Consider the following 18,169-nt stretch of genomic DNA (forward strand, 5'->3'; position numbering starts at 1 on the left):
CCTCTTGGTGAGTCTTCCAGACCAATTTGACTTTAGTCACTTTGAGGCAGGATCCTAAGAAGGGAGGGAATTTCTTTGACAAGTAGAATAAAGGAAACAAAGTAACTAAACAAGGCCAAACAATTTGAGCAATTGACAGCCAGCTAATGAATCACAAGATTTTATCTTCCTTACCCTAGGACACTAGGGAGCAAATGGTTTCCATATTCTAGACTAGGGGTGTCGAACTCAATCAGAGAAGGGGCCAAAATCTAAAATCCAGCCTAAATCGTGGGCCAAATGGTTTACTGAACAGTCATAAACTGTCATTGTGATGGAAACGCAGCGGAGTGCAGTGATGACAGTGCGGTGCGGGCCACATTGCAAGGCCTGGCGGGACGGATTTGGCCCGCGGGCCTTGTGTTTGACACATGTGCTCTAAGGGTTTCACAAGACTTGCAACCAGGGGAGCAATGAGCAATGGCAGCTTGTCCCAGGCTACCCCCCAACCATCTTATCTCCAAGGCCCCCTTTTTCTCTGACGTTCCAGTGAGACAAAGCCACCCCATATAGGCTCTGTCTCCTATTGCTTCTTCTACTTTAAGCCCTTCCTTTGTTTCACTGTCCCCAAAATACCCTCAAAATAAACATACCCTCAAAATCACTTGGACTCATATGAAATCAAGAACCCACACCCTCCAGGCTGGGCGGAGGTACATCTGGTAACAGTATTAAAGTGTGTCCATTTATGCATGAAATTCATGCATGGGGGGTTGTCCCTCAGCTGGGCCTGAACCTTTCCAATCTAGGACCCCTCAGGGGATGTCCGACTGGGATCGGGCCTAAACCAGCAGTCAAGCATCCCTCTTATAATCTGAAACCCCTGGCTCCTAACCGCTCCTGACTGTCCCTACCCACTTCTTTCTGCCAGCCTGATCACCCCCAACTGCCCTCCCCTGTTGGTCCGATTGCTTCCAGCTGCCCTCTCCTGCCAACCTGATCGCCCACAACTACCCTCCCCTGCCGTGACCCACCTCCTCCACTGAGACCTGCCTCCTCCATGTGAGGCAATAGAGATACCAGGACCAGCCTCCTCCACCACATCGTGCAGAGCTACGGGACCCCCAGACTTCATTACATAGAGCAGCCAGGAAGCCCCACCTCCACTGTGCATGTAGCCATCTTGTGGTGGCCATCTTGTGATGACGTTGCATGCAAGGGCATGAGGACCACCCAGGCTTTTATTAGTATAGATACACTAGAGGCCCAGTGGATGAAATTCATGCACAGGTAGGGTCCCTAGGCCTGGCCAGTGATCAGGGCCAATCAGGGCCTTCTGGCTGCTGGCCAGGGCCTTCCTTCCCCAGCTGCAGCCAGGGACTTCCTTCATTCCATGCCGCCCCCTGGTGGTCAGCACACGTCATAACTATCAATCGAACTTTCAGTCTCCTGGTTGAACTCCTAAGGGGACACTTTGCATATTAGCCGATAGATAGATAGATAGATAGATATGGATAGATAGATAGATAGATAGATAGATAGATAGATAGATAGATAGATAGATATTTTGTGGATAAAAGAAGACACATGCTAACCTGGGAAGTTCAGGGAGGCCTGCATGGTGGCCTTCCAAATTCAGAGACCTAAAATAATCACAAAGAATGGTATGAAATTAAAACTTTTTAACTAAAAGCAATTGATGGGAGATAGTTATGTCCTAGGCCAGTGGTTCTCTACCTTTCTAATGCTGCAATGCTTTAATACAGTTCCTCGTGTTGTGGTGACCCCCGACCATAAAATTATTTTTGTTGCTACTTAATAACTGTCATTTTGCTACTGTTAATAAATTGTCATGTAAATATCTGTGTTTCCGATGGTCTTAGGCTCTACAGCAGCAGGGGGTATAGCTCAGGTCCCCTGGTCTGGCACCAGGACAGGGGACGTGGCCTGAGGTCCCTCAACCCAGCCTGGGGTAGGGGACATGCCTTGAGGTCCCCCGTCAAGCCCCACCAGGTGGGGGACCTGGCCTGAGATCCCTCGTCAAGCCCTGCTGGGCAGGGGGTGGGGGTGGGGGCATTCCCTCAGATCCCCTGGCCCAGCATCAGGAGGGGGCGCAGCCTCAGGTCCCCCATCAAGCCCCACTGGGCAGGGGGTGCAGCCTGAGTTCCCCCAGCACTGGAGGTGCACCTTGAGGTCCCCCATCAAGTCCAGCCAGGTAGAGGGGCACAGCCTCAGGTCCCCTGGCCCAGTGCTGGGGCAGGTGGCGTGGCCTGAGGTCCCATCAAGCCCCACCTGGTGGGGTGTGCAGTCTGAGGCCCCCCGGCCTGGCACTGGGGCAGGGGTAGCAGCCTGAGGTCCCCTAGCCCAGTGGTTGGCAAACTGCGGCTCTCGAGCCATATGCGGCTCTTTGGCCCCTTGAGTGTGGCTCAGCATTAGAATCACTTCTTCAAAATAGACTCGCCCAGGCCGAAAACCAACTTCTGCACATGGGCCATGAAGTTTCAGTCACGTGGCTGGAGAGCTGCAGTTTGCCAACCACTGCGCTAGCCCAGCACCAGGACAGGAAGTGCACCTTGAGGTCCCCTGTCAAAACCCCATGGGGCAGGGGAGGGCACAGCCTCAGGTCCCTGCTGATTGCTCATTGAGGCTCCTTATGGGAACTTGGCCTCAGCTGTGGGTGCAGCCATCTTTGTGATGGAGTGATGGTCAATTAGCACATTTCCTCTTTATTAGATAGGATAAGGTGCAAAATTGCCATTCACTGGAACATTATCTCAATTCATTGAGATTTTGCTTTCCAGAAATTGTCAAAAGTTTGGCTCAAATAAACTCACAAAAATTCTCTATAGGTTTGAATGTTTCTTAACTTTACAGTTTACTATATATATTGTATAGAGAATAATGTCATTTGAAATAGTTCTCCTTCATTTTGCTTTTGAAATCCCTTGGCCCTGAAGAACCTGTTGAAGTTGTGATTGGCTGCGATTTCTCAGTATCCAGGGAATCCTTGCAAAATCAGAAAAACCAAACCTACAGATAGTTTCTGAATATCACAAACTTTTCAGGAATGCTGAATAAAAATACAAGAGCAAGACCATGGTCATCTATTTTGTTTTATTAATTTTGGTTTTAATATTCAGGGTCAATAATTGTATTGCTCTTCATTTAAGTCTGTGAATGTTTCCATAGGCTCCTGACACACTTATAGGCCCCAGATGGGCAGCCTGGGGTGTGGGAACCAGAGGCACCCGACTCAGAAGGGGTTCTTGTTGGGCCAGTTCCCACTTTTCTGGGTGCAAACTGAGAGGCCAGGATGATGGGTTTATACTGGAAAGGAGACCTGCAGGTCTGTCTGGGAACAGCCGGTAGTGTGTGAGTTCTTGACTTCATGCAGGGGAAATTTCAAACCTGAGTCCAGGTGACTGTGAGGAAACATTTATTAAAGCTGAGGACAGTAAAACATGAAAGGGTGTAGCACAGGAGGAGAGTCTAGAGTCGGCTGCCCTAGCTCTCTGGAAAGTCAGAGAAAAGGGGGCCTTGGGATCAGGTTCAGGGTTAACCTGGGATGAGCTTTTGCTACCCATTGTTCCTCTGGTAGCAAGTTTTGTGGGGTTTCTTAGAGTTTAGGAGATGCATGGTGTGAGTAAAAGTTGGGGGGAAAGGGAGAAAGGAAATGATGAGAACTGCTCCCCAGAGGGAGAGCATGTGCAAGGTCCTTTGTCTTGAGGCTTTATTCCTTTCTCACTGGCTTTGTTTCTTTTAGGGAAGGTTTCAGTAAAATAACCATCAGTTTTTTTTCGTTTTTTTTCCTTTAAATATATTTTATTGATTTTTTACAGAGCGGAAGGGAGAGAGATAGAGAGCTAGAAACATCGGTGAGAGAGAAACATCGACCAGCTGCCTCCTGCACACCCCCCACCGGGTATGTGCCCGCAACCAATGTACATGCCCTTGACCGGAATCGAACCCGGGACCCTTCAGTCCACAGACCGACGCTCTACCACTGAGCCAAACCGGCTTCGGCAAACCATCAGTTTTCTAGGTGTGCACCTCCAGGACGGTGGTCTCTAACCATTAGTCAGTGTCAGGGCAGGGGGTCATTGTAGCTGGTCCTGGTGTCACCCCCTGGTTTTGCTGCTTTTCTGGGCCTGGAGCTGAAATACAACTGAGGTCTAGATGCTATGTCTAGGGAGGTAACCTTCTGTACCTGCTGGAAATCGCTCTGCAGTTTGTTCAGCTGTCTGTCTCAGTTTCCCTGTTCCCCTTGCCCTAATGGCTTACTGGCCTGTCTCAGGTTGGGGAGGTAAGGTTGCAGCAATATTCCAAGCTCCTCATCTGGGCAAGATGCGGACAGAGAGACCCCTGGGCAGTTAAATATGGCCTCCTGGGCTCTGGAACTGCCCCCTGTGGCCTCTGTATTGCAGACCTGTGGGAGAAGAGTGGGAGCTGGCAGGTGGCCCAGTCCTGCCACTTCGGGGAGGGGTGGCTGTGGACTTCCCAGAGCCATGTGATGTGCCACACAGGACAGCCTTAAAACCTGCCCTCTGTGCTGCTTTTGTTGTAGGTGGTGGTCTGAACGGCACCAGGTGGGGTCACACTGGTCCTGGGTTCAGCAACCTTGATGCTCAGTCTGTGAGGATAAACAAGAATTCTTCTCTGTCAAAGAAGGGAGTTTAGGCAAAGGTCAACTCCTCCCTGCAAGAATGTGGGCCTAAACTCTGACCAATCAAGAGTAAGGGACAGACAGCGTGCATCAAGAATAAAACCCCGAGCGGACTGCCTGCTCAGTGTGCATGCTGCCAGACCCTGGGCTAGTGTGTACCCTTCCCCAGAAGTAAAGATATTTGCCTTCCTGTCGGGCTCCCAGGTATCCCTTGTGTTGAGATACAAAACCAGGATCCCTGGTTTTGGGCTCACCTTTCTAACAATTTGGGGGGTCCACCTGGGATTCCATTGGTCATTATAGGAGGCCATTGGACCCCTCTCCTGAGGAGACTCGTCCCACTGCCAAGTTGCAGCAGCCTCAGTGAGGAAGGATGACCATTATTCCCTGGTCCAACTACAAGCTCTGGATCGAGAGTCAGCCAGCAATGTGGGAAGGGCCAAGCAAGCACTGTGCAACCAGATAACCTCATGCATGAGCCAAGGTTGGAAACGAGACTATAAGTCCTGCCTTGGTGGTTAGGTATCCTCAGAGGTCAAATATATGTGACTGGGTTGTGTCTGGGACAAAAAGTGAGTGTGGAGTTCTAATCTGCAGTTCTATTCTCCCACAAGGGCAATGTCCAGAGAGGGATTAAGCAAATTTTGGGGAGTGCAAGAAATCTCCGGTATGGAGTACTAAGCACTCAGGACACATAGAATAGCCACAAGGGACTTTCTGAGGATGGGAAACAAAAATTCTAGGCCTAGGGAATACATTCCTCAGACAGTCCATTGAGGAGAATGCTGAGGATCAGGGAGAAGGGGGACAATCTCCAAAGCAGGGACAAGAAAGAGTGCTCTGCTTTGAGGGTGCTTTATACAGGGCATTCTGCGGTGCCTGACTGGACAGACAAGGAGCAAGAAAAGCCTTATCTGTGTGTTGTGTACACCTGTAAATGTTGTATATAAGAGTGTTTCGTTGATGTTTTGTATCTCTTTGTTTTTGGGTTTAATTTGTTTGAAGGTGGGGCATGTCCCGCTTTGAGGGAGCCCAGCTATTTGTGGCAAGGCTAAACATGTGGCAGAGATTACAGGAACATCCTAGCAGCTGCCAAGAATTCTTAATCTTGAGGACTCCTATTTCTTTCCCTCTCAGGGCATCAGCCACCTGAAATTCTTAGCTAGTGAGAGTTCTTATCTGTAATATAATTTAGGTTACTAATTTACTTTGCTTGCTTTTTATCTTTTGGGGACTTAGTTTACTCTTCACTGGTTTATGAACATAGGGACAAAGATTACATGACGAAGTAGGGACTATAGGCCTGGGAAGTAAGTGATGTGGGCTGGGTGGGACTCCATTATTTGGGCAACAACATTGTTAATCTTTCCATGAATGGACCACATTCCAAGGTTGATTCCCAGGTCCAAAGTTGACTACCAGGTTTGGGGGGCATACAATTTCCAGATTTTTGCCTCTAACACCGGGAGAAGCAGTTCTACAGAAGTACCCTCTAGCAAGTTGGAGAGATAGCAATGGAGGGAGGGAGAGGGGGAGGCAGGGTCACTCCCATTTTTATAAAGAAAAATAAAATAAAATAAAATAAAATAAAATAATCCTTTCACATTAAAGCCACAGAAGGCTGGTAAGTTGTCCATGTTACAAAATTGCCAATAAAATGCCTTGGATAATAATGGTTAACTTTAAAATCTCAAAGTTTTTATAAATATAAAAAAATTAAGTGTACATGATAATAGTTATATATGCCTAAACATAGTTTTCCAAAAACTTTCAGTAACTTCCAAAGTTTTAGTAACTTAAAATTTTGAGTTTGCTTGGTTAAATGGTTATATATATATATATTAGGGAAGAGATCAACCAAAGGACTTGTGTGCATGCATATGGGCCTGGCTAGTGGCCATGGACAACGGGGGAGAGGGGGGACGGAGGGCATATGTAGGGAGGGGTTTGGGATGGGTTTGGGGGGATGAGGACAATTATGTGATATCATAATCAATAAAAAAAAAATGGGGGAAAAATAAAATAATCTTTATCACCTGAAAAAAAAATTAAATATCCAAGTATTTTGAAATATCAGAATACTGAAATATTAATCTCAGTTTGCCTCATATTGAGAATCTAGAGCAACGGTTCTCAACCTATCGGTGACAACCCATTTGGGGGTCAAATGACCCTTTCACAGGGGTTGCCTAAGATCATTGGAAAACACAGATATTTACATTATGGTTTTTAACAGTAGAAAAATTACAGTTATGAAGTAGCAATGAATATCATGTTATGGTTGGGGGTCACCATAACATGAGGAACTGTATTAAAGGGTTGAGGCATTAAGAAGGTTGAGAACCACTGATCTAGAGGATGGATTTGAATTTGTTGATGAATAATAATTCTTGTATTTTATTTAAAATATCTCTTAAAATTGTGAATGTATTGCTAATCTGAGGCATGTTAATTACTTACATGCCACCTAAAATTTAAGGTTTCTAAGGGTTAAGAGTTCTAACTAATTGGAAATAAATTATGGTTTTGGTGTCATTTTAAAGGAAAAAGAAAGTGGGTTCTGAAAGTTGTAAGATTTGTGAGGAAGGGTTTATAAAAGTTGAGGAAAGTTTGTAAGGAGAACTCTTGAAAAGAAGTTATATAAATGATACAGGCTAGTAAGCCAGGTCAAGTAGAATGAGGAAACTGAGATGGTTAAGCAGCAATTTGGAGCTATCTAGCAAATCCCATCTTCCATAAACTAAGGACACTTAAGAGTAAATGATTTACATTTTGCCTCTCTAACAAGAGGGTAAAAAGTTTATATGAATGTACTTAGAGAGACTGATAGCAAAAATCCAATTAGTGTCATTTGCTGACCACACCCAAGGACAAACGAAGTTAACCTTTTTCTTGACCTAGAATTGGCTTTAGGTGATTCCAATAGGCCCTGGCATGACTCAAGATCTCCCTTCAATGGAGACTAAGGACAATTTACAGTACAGAACTATGTACTAGATATCTCTTCTAATTTAATGTCTCTCAGATTAGAAGGCCTCCTGGCTCAATGCCCTCTTCTTAAGTTCCCAGGAGACTACGTTACCACTGAGACTGCTGTTTGGACTGCAGAATTAGGTTGGACCCACCCCACTCGGTTTGGGGGTGTACCACCAGCCTCCCTGGGTGGAGATAACTCACCTTGGATGGCCATTCCAGGATATAGCCCCTTGAAATGAACACCAAAGAAACTGTAAACTGTGTATTCGCTTTGGGGCTCTGACAAATTGCAGGGGAAATTTGTATAATTTAACTAGGTAAGCATCAGGATCATGCTTACCTAGTTAAGTTACTGATTATAGGTAACTTAAATGACTTAGATATTTCAGCCTTTAGGCCAAGAGATTGGCTAGGATTACATTTAGGAGTAGATGTCATAGGAAAAGATCCCCTAGACCGCTGCCACCAGCATACAAACAGAAGTAGGATATAAGGAAACGAATCCTTGGGTGAAATGGATTGAATATTCTGTACACACCCTAAATAAAAGCGACTGTTACACTTGTGCAGCAGGAAGGCTAGAGGCCAAGTGATCCCATTCCCATTCGGATGGACCTCAGACAGTAACGGAATGGAATATGTGTTTGCCCTGGATCAGGAGAAAACCACCTGGGGAAACACTTCCTGTTAGACTCTCTCCCTGTTGTTTCCAAAAGAGGTAAAGAGCAAGGGTCCCCCAAAACAATCTAGCCCCCGATGTGAACTATATCTCCTGCCTCTCAAGGTGTTTGTGGGGGAAGGGCGGATTGTACTCAGAGTTTATGAAAAATTTATCCAGATGCTTAAATGGCTGTATCCTCAGAAGTGTATTATTCTGCACTGTCGATACCCATGCTGATGTCTGGTGGTATTGTCGGGGACCATTATGTTCGGTCTTGCCCAGCAATTGGAGCAGAACTTGTGCTCTAATACAGTTGACTATCCTTTTCACTTTGGCATATCATAACCTTTTACGATGGACAAACAGACTAGGAAGAAGAGAGTCCAGGAGGCTCCTTTAACTCCCATATTTACAGAGATTCCTTTGGGTTCAGGAGGAGTGTCAAGGAGTTTAAGGTTAAAAATTAGATTGCTGCAGGATTTGAATCTGTCCTGTTCTGGTGGTCAACCATCAACAAAAATGTGGATTGGATTAATTAATTAATTAATTACTATAACCAGCAAAGGTTTGTTAACTATACTCAGATGCAGTTAGAGGTATAGCCAAACAACCAGATGCCACCAGCAGGATGATGTGGGAGAATAGGTTGGCCTTGGATATGATTCTGGCAGAAAAAGGAGGAGTATATATAATGTTGGGGGACCAGTGTTGTACACTCATCCCTAACAACACAGCTCCAGACAAAACCATTACTAAGGCCCCACAGGGATTGGCAACTTTAGCTAATGAGTTCGCTGAGAATCCTGGAATTGAGGGTTCTTTCTCTGATCTAGAGCAATGGTTTGGAAAATGGAAGGGGATGATGGTGTCTATATTCATCTCTTTGATAATTGGGTTAGGAGTTGCAGTAATGGGGTGTTATATCATCTCATGTATGAGGAGTCTTATCCAAAGGTTAATTGAAACCACACTGACCAAACAACAAGATGATCTCCTTCTTCTAAATACTGCAGAGCATGAAGACAGCTAATGCTGCCGAGTTTGAAGAAAAGAGTTACATCCTAAGAAAAGGGGGGAACTGTGAGAATAAACAAGTAATCTTTTCTGTCAAAGAAGGGAGTGTAGGCAACCACCATTTTGAAATGGCAAAGGTCAACTACTCCCTTTTTTCCTTAAGTTAGCCAATCACAAAGGAATGTGAATCTAAGCTCTGACCAATCAAGAGAGGGACAGATTGCCTGTGTCAGAGATAAAACCCAAGCAGATCGCCCACTCAGTGTGCATGCTACCAGACTCTTATTGGCTACACATCCTCCTGCAGGAGCCTTATTGTCCTGACTAACCTTTGTGACCTACCAGGACCCTTGGTTTGTGGGCTCACCTTATTTATAACAGGTTGGATTAAATAATTGAATGGATACCCTCTCCCCTGGGAACTGAACTTTAGATCACTTCACAACTGGCATTCCATTACACTCCTTTTCAGTAAGACCACATTCCACTTGCTAAGACCATTATCGTTTCCCTTGGGATTTTCCCAGGATCTGTACTTGCCCAGAGAATTCTCTGCCCAGAAAAATCCATCTAGAGTCCTTTAAAATCTCTGATTCCTGATCCTGGCTGCCGACACTATTTTGTAGCTCAGCCCTTCTGGTTTTCCAGATGATCTAATCTTACCTGATAAAAGAGTAACATGCAAATTAACCATCACTCTGCTATGCCCACAGCCAATCAGAACGAGTATGCAAATTAACACAAAGATGGAGGTTAATTTGCATATGCAGGCACAGAGCAGTGTAAAGCCTGCTATGAGAGGAAAGGGGCAGATGAGAGAGCTACTGGAGTGATGCTCCAGACAGAAGTGAGGACCTGCTGGCTTCGGGCTGCCTAGGGGCGGGGACGTGCCAGCTCTTGGGTGGCCAGAGTGCAGGGACATGCCAGCTCCCGGGCAGCTGGGAGTGAAGCCAGGGGAAGGAAGATTCTCCCATGAATATCGTGCAACAGGCTTCTAGTAAATTCACAATTCTTTACCACTTTCCACCTCTGTAACCCTCCTTCTGTGATCCTAACACTCGGTGCTTGAATTCGGTGATTTAATTCTGCCTTGGAAAGAATTCAGAGCCAAGACTTCAACTATAAGAGAACATCTATCTCTCTATATATAAAAGCCCAGTGACCATTACTACAGAATGGCCAGAACGACTGGAATAACAGGTGGCTATGATGCACACTGCAGCAGCCAACCAGTGTGATCCAGGCCCCCATTGCCACGCCCCCCAACCCACTGAGCCCCCTCCCCGCAGCTGGCCCTGCCCCTGATTAGTTCCCCCTACCCCTCTCTCCCATTCTGAGGTGCCCAAGAGCTGCCCTGAGGCCTAAAGCCCCAGCGGGGAGGGGCTCAGTTCCTCTCTGTGCTCCTCCAGACCTCAAGAGCACCAAGTTACAAATGCAGCTGCCACAAGGGAGGGCTGGCCAGGAAGTGAAAGGAATGCACAGCAAAGAGGGTAAGAACTGAGGAAAAACCTACCTGGAAGAACCCACACTGGGGGCAGCCATGCCCCTCACCCCCAACTCCAGCCCAGCCCCACAGGCAGTCTGACAAATGCTACTGTGAGGTGGGTGTGGAGAGAGCTCCCCGGGCACATGAGGGGGATGCACTTCACCTCTTGCATGCCCATGGCGAGACCACCCACCTGTGCCACAGCCACCGCCTCCTTGCACTCACACTGCTGCCACAGCCTCCTCCTGCGCTGTGCCCCTGGCGGGCCTCAGGCACTTCATTCTTACCCCGCCCTGCCTCTGCCTGTTTACAATGATTGGGACTAACAGGACAGGCTGGCCCAGTGCACAAGCACATTCCCGCCTTCTGTTGCAGCCAGCTTCCTGGGTCACCCACTCTGTGCTGACAGATAAGGCCGACCTGGCTCGGGGTATGCCCAGAGGCCTAGTTCTCAGAAACCCAGAGCCCAGTCTACAAGAGGGCCCTCTGTGGAAGAAGCACACTTCAACTCCTGTGACCCTGATGCTCATGGAGGAGACTGAGGGAGGGCAGGAAAGAACACACCTCACTGGTGCTCTGGGGGCGCATGTGTAGATCCTGGTCTTGGGGGACCTGGTGGAATGTACACCAACTGTCTGCACCCCCTCCCCCTGGCCAACCCCACCCCTGATCACACCCCCTCATCCCAATTGGGATTGGGGCCAGCTGGCCAACCTCCCCCAGCCAGCATCACTCCCGATTGGCTCCCCATTGGGGGGCAGGGCCAGCTGACCTCCCACGGCTTCTCCCCCCAGCCGACCTGGCCCAATGCCCCCCATGGAGACAGGTCAGTGGGCCCCACCCATGCATGAATTCATGCACTAGGTCTCTAGTGGATATATTATATATATATATATATATATATATATATATATATATATATATATATATATATACACACACACACACACACACACACACCTAATATGCTAATTGTCCCTCCAACCATTCAATTACTCAACCAGTCACTATGACACACACTAACCACCAGGGAGCAGAGGCTCCGACCCGTATTTACCTTGCTTCTGGGGTCTGGTTGATCAGGACTGGGCAAGACGGGCAAGACATGCCCTGGAGCCCTCTTGCAGTCCCTCCCTGGCCAGCCAACCTCCCATAGTCCATTTCCAGCCAGCTGGCCCTGATTGGCCCTGATTGGGACTGGGTGAGATAGGCCAGTCACACTCTTGTAGCCCTCCCCCAGTCTCTCCCCGGCCTTGATCATATACCGGTGGGGTCCCTCAGCCTAGCCTGTGCCTTTTGCAACCTGGGACCCCTTTGGGATGTCAGAGAGCCGGTTTCAGCCTGATCCCTGCAGCTATGCCAAGGGACTATATATATATATATATATATATATATATATATATATATGGTCTATATATATAAGAGCCTAAGCAACCATTATGACCAGACAATCAGCCAGCAGCTATGATGCACACTGACCATCAGGGGGCAGATATTCATTGCAGGAGTTGCTCCTTGGTGGTCAGTGCACTCCCACAGCCAATCTCCTGCAGTCCCTCCCCCAAGCCGGTCATCCCTGATCAACCCCGATCAGGACTGAGCGAGATGGCCCTTATCAGCCCTGATCATTGGCCAGGCCAAGGAATCCTACCCATGCATGCACTAGGCCTCTAATCCTATTTATATAATACGAAAAAGCCTAATATGCTAAGTTCTGGTCATCCGGTTGTCCATTCAACCAATCAAAGCATAATACTCTAATGCTATGCTAAGACTGCTCAGCCACTCACTATAACATGCACTAACCACCAGAGGGTAGATGCACTGACCAGTAGGTTAGCTTGCTGCTGGGGTCTGGCCGATTTGGACTGGGTGAGATGGGCTGAACATGCCCTCTTATGGTCCCTCCCCAACTGTCCAACCTCCGCTATCTCTCCCCAGCCCTGATCATGCACTAGTAGGATCCCTCGGCCTGGCCTGTGCCCTCTCACAATCTAGGACCCCTCAGGGGATGTCGGAGAGCCGGTTTTGACCCAATCCCAAGGGACCCCACTAGTAAATGAATTTGTGCAATGGGCCTCTAGTTTATTTATAAAATCACAGAGGTAGAATAAGTAATTTGTGGAAGAACTGGACTGAGGAACCAAGTTATGGGGCAAAGGAAGGGCCCTTGAAGCTTGGGAGTGAAGAAGATAATGGTAATGCGCCTAAGGGCTGGTGGGGGGGGGGGGAAGGAAAAGGTGCATGTGAGCTTGCTCCTGGAGGAGGAGCATGCTGGGTCCAGGGTTCAGGGGTCCTCAAACTTTTTAAAGTGGGGGCCAGATTACGGTCCCTCAGAGAGCTGGAGGGCCGGACTATATGAACTACTAATTCCTACTGTAACACCTCGGCTGTGCTCACTGCCCAAAAAACCTGGCGGGCCGGATCAGACTCCTCTGCGGGCCGCATGTGGCCCGCGGGCCGTAGTTTGAAGACGCCTGGAGGATGGAGATTTTTAGGGCAGTCCCAGGGGAAAATCTTAATAGACATCAGCTTTCCCGGTGTGTCCTTTCAGGGTCTAGGTTAGGGGTGTCGAACTCAATCAGAGAAGGGGCCAAAATCTAAAATCCAGCCTAAATCGCGGGCCGAATGGTTTACTGAACAGTCATAAACTGTCATTGTGATGGAAACGCAGCGGAGTGCAGTGATGACAGCGCGGTGCGGGCCACATTGCAAGGCCTGGCGGGACGGATTTGGCCCGCGGGCCTTGTGTTTGACACATGTGGTAGGTGGCTACTGATTGATTGGCCTACGCTAGATCAGGGGTTCATTATCCAATGCAGCTGGTCCTAAGGCCAGCTGTGGCTGGTTTTGCTGCTTTGCTGGGCCTGGAGCTGGAATACAATTGAGACCTAGAAGTTATCTCTATGGAGGAAAGGTCAGGGGAGCCAAACCCAATGACCAGTGATATGCTGGGTCACCTTGAGGGTGAGGTCCCACCCTACAACTGTCCTTCGCTGGTCACCCAGGGCTTTCCACTCTGGTGACCTTCTGTATCTGGCCCATCGTTCTTGCTCTGCTCATGTCTGTCTAACTGCATCACCCACCAAGAGAAGCTGGAAATGTTAATTTTTATGATGTTATCTCCTGGTTTTTAAGTACTGGCAACTGACTTTTAAAGTTTAACACTTTGAAGACCAAATAAAACATGTCCAATGGTAGGATCAGGCCCTGGGGCTTACTGGTTTGTGTTCTCCATCTTAGAGACTAGGCAAGCTGAGGGTGGAGATGCCTCAACTTGGACGCCATTCCAGGACATAGTGCCTTGAAATGAACACCACTGTCACTCTGTCCCAGGCTTTTTCTATTCCTGGGACACTCCAGGCATGTTTCTGCCTCTGGGCTTTTGCAGCAGTTGCTCCTCATCTGGAATCCTCTTTCCACATGTCACCAGGGTTATTCCCTTATTTTCTTCAAGTCCTGACTCAAATGCCACCTTCTCGTGTGGCCTTCCCTGGTCACTGTGAGAAATGCTCACCTGTCCAAATTCAGAGACACAATATGGTGAAAACGAGACTTTTAAAACATTCTTGCGAGAGCGGGCATCTGTCTGGTTGAACAGGCACACACAGAGCTGCGATCACAGGCTATTTATCCCTAGGGTGTGAGTTCCTCCTCCATTCCTCATTGGCTGAGCACTGTGGGGTTAATAGTTTTCCTCACACTTGGACTATGTCTGATTGTCTCCGACTGGGCCATTAAAAAAGGGGTGGGGGGCCTGAGGCCTTTTCTAGTTGTCTCCACCCCCACCCCCACCCGCCACTCCCCACCCCTCCCTTCCTGCTCCAGCTGAAGCAGGTGTTTCATCCTGGGTTCTGGGGAGTTCCCACCCAGGTGCTGGTTCACATACACAGTTCTTTGTTCCTGTGTCCTCTTCCCTCCTCCCTACATCCGGTCTGCCCTGTCAGTTACCGGTTCCATGAAAAGTTGACTGTGCTGGAGATAGGTCACAGAGGCCTGTTTCCTACAATCACCCTATTTAAAACCATACCCGCCCTTGGCCTTTTCCATTCCTTATATAATATATATATATATTATTGATTATGGTCTCACATAATTGTCCTTATTCCCCCATTCCCTGTTGTGGGGTTGAACTCTGGGTTCAAAATAAGACCACTGGAGGCTGATTAATTAATTTTTTAAAAAGCAGGCAAGGATTTATTGAACTGCCCAGGACAGCCACAAGAGCACCACACGCAGGTGGACTCCAAATGACTGCACCGTTTCAGGGGTAGGCAATTCCTTTTAAAGGTTTAAATCGCAAGAATTTTCCTTTTGTTCCTAAATCCTAAAGACTAAATTCTAAATGCTGGGGACAGCCCGTAGGGTTGGTTCCCAGTCACATCCTGCTGGACATTGGAATATGGCCCTATCTTGCGATAGTGATAACACAGAAGCAGAGCTCAGCAGTTAGACTCTAAAGGTTATCTACAGTTTCTTCTTTTTTTTTTTTAATATATTTTATTGATTTTTCTTACAGAGAGGAAGGGAGAGAGAGAGCTAGAAACGTCGATGAGAGAGGAACATTGACCAGCTGCCTCTTGCACACCCCCTACCGGGGATGTGCCCGCAACCAATGTACATGCCCTTAACCGGAATCAAACCTGGGACCTTTCAGTCCGCAGACCGACGCTCTATCGCTGAGCCAAACCGGTTTCGGCGGTTATCTACAGTTCCTATTCCTGAAGCTACTGAGTCAGTGGGAATCCATCTCCTGTGGTCCTGGTACGAGGCAAGGGAAAATTGCCTTAGTCTCCAGGTTTCCACCTGGAAGCTGAGGTAAGTATTCCATGTTTAATCAGGCAGGAGCCAGACTTAGCAGGGTTAAAAGTCAAACAGCAGTTTTTACCAAAGTATGGTTGCCACTATATTTCATTCCCATCCCAAACCCCTCCCTAGATATGACCCCCCCCAACCCCCGTTGTCCATGGCCACTGGCTAGGCCCACATGTATGCACACAAGTCCTTTGGTTGATCTCTTCCCCTTACCCCTATCCTCCCTTACTTTGCCTCTGAGGTTTGAGAACCTGATCGCTGTTTCTCTTTCTCTGGGTCTGTTTATGTTGTTCATTATTTCTATCTTTAAAACATATTCGAGGAAACTTCTTTGCTTTTTAACTTTCTGCTTCCCTGCTGGCTTCCTCTGATGGCCCGGGGCTATGCCCACTGCTGATCTGCTAAGAGGAGAATTCCGCTGGAGGCTTGGGCACACGTCAGCAAAGGGGTGGGGAAATATGCACCAAGTAATGACGGTTTTCTTTTCTCTTCTCTTTTTTCTTTTTTGTTTGTAAGCACAGTGAAACTAAATTTTAAGAGACACTGGATGTCATTAGTGTGGATATCATCCATTTATTATAAGAGAGACACAAATTATTCACGTGATGAAAGGTTTCAGAACTTCAGTGGAATGGCAGCGTCACATGATGCCGCTTCAATGGTGATTTATTCTGTCTACATACTTCCTAGAATGTCACATTCCAAATAAATCGTTCTTGAACCACTTTGCTGCCTCGGTATTCTGGAGGAACTTTATCTCCAACTCTCATGCTGACTTGTTGAATCTCTCAACCCTTTCCTCGGAGCCCGATCCAACAGCGACCATGATGCTCACAATTCTTTTCCTGGAGATTTTCCTGGAAGCAAATGCCTCCTTGGTTACAGCACCCACCGCACTCCTTCCCACCAGTGCTCGGTCGAGGGAAGGACCTTCCACAGGCCTGTCGGGCACCACTGTCCCTGCGGCCAAAGGGAGACCTCAGCCCGGCGCCGGCCGGGTGGACCGGGGCCGCTCTGCCGCCCTGCTCCCCAGAGGGCTGCAGTTGCGCCCCAATTCGCCCCCAGGTGATGGTGCTGCCCATTTTCGTGGTCACCCGGAGGGAGGCAGAAGTAATGACTTCATAGGAGTCTCCTTAAGAGAGATTGTTACAATTAAGCCCCAAATAATTGATTATCTGTGTAGACTTAGTGGGACAAACGCAGGTGACCAGGAGTCAGCAGTAACGGCCAATCCCCTCGTTCTTCAATGTCTAGACAACTGAACCAAACCAGAACACATGACACAAAAGACAGAATTAGTATGCAATCACACAGGGTTTATTTACCTACGAGAGGCCCCGTGCACGAAATTCATGCATGGAGGGGGGGGGGGTGTCCCTCAGCCCAGCCTACTCCCTCTTCAATCTGGGACCCCTAGAGGGATATCCACCTGCCCATTTGGGATCAGGCCTAAACTGGCAGTCAGACATCCCTCTCACAATCCAGGACTGCTGGCTCCCAACTGCTCACCTGTCTGCCTTCCTGATTGCCCCTAACCACTTCTGCCTGCCAGCCTGATCAATCCCTAACCACTCCCATGCCAGCCTGATTGATGCCTAACTGCTCGCCTGCCAACATGTTTGCCCCCAACTTCCCTCCTCTGCAGCCTGGTCACCCGTAACTGCCCTCCCCTGCAGGGTTGATAGCCTCCAACTGCCCTCCCTTGCAGGCCTGGTGCCTCCCAACTGCCCTTCCCTGTTGGCCATCTTGTGGTGGCCATCTTGTGTCCACATGGGGGCAGCCATCTTTGACCACATGGAGGCAGTTATTGTGTATTGGAGTGATGGTCAATCTGTATATTACTCTTTTATTAGATAGGATAGGATTGAAGCCTGGTGCATGGGTGGGGGCCAGCTGTTTTTGTTTTTGTTTTTAACTAAATCTTTATTGTTCAGATTATTACAATTGTTTCTCCTCCCCCCCCCCCCGCCCCACCCCCATATCTCCTCTTCACCTGGTCCCCACTCCACCTCTGCCCCCCCCACTGTCCTCATCCATAGGTATATGATTTTTGTCCAGTCTCTTCCCGTACCCTCCACACAGACACCCCTTTCCTCCTGAGGATTATCAATCCCCCCCATTCTATGCCCCTGATTCTATTATATTCACCAGTTTATTCTGTTCCTCGGAATTTTAATTCACTTGACTTTTAGATTCACTTGTTGATAGATGTGTATTTGTTCATAATTTTTATCTTTACTTTTTTCTTCTTTTTCCTCTTTTTAAAGAACACCTTTTAGCATTTTATATAATACTGGTTTGATGGTGGTGAACTCCTTTAGCTTTTTCTGATCTGTGAAGCTTTTTATCTACTCTTCAATTCTTAATGATAACTTTAAGAATTGGGTAGAGTAAGCTTGGTTGTAGGTTCTTGCTATTCATCACTTTGAATATTTCTTGCCACTCCCATCTGGCCTGAATAGTTTCTGTTGAGAAATCAGCTGAAAATCATATGGGTGCTCTCTTGTAGGTAACTAACTGTTTTTTCTCTTGTTGCTTGTAAGATTCTCTCTTTGTCTTTTGCTCTTGGCATTTT

Source organism: Pipistrellus kuhlii, unplaced genomic scaffold (genome assembly GCF_014108245.1).
Source record: "Pipistrellus kuhlii isolate mPipKuh1 unplaced genomic scaffold, mPipKuh1.p scaffold_m20_p_17, whole genome shotgun sequence".
Classification (NCBI taxonomy): domain Eukaryota; kingdom Metazoa; phylum Chordata; class Mammalia; order Chiroptera; family Vespertilionidae; genus Pipistrellus; species Pipistrellus kuhlii.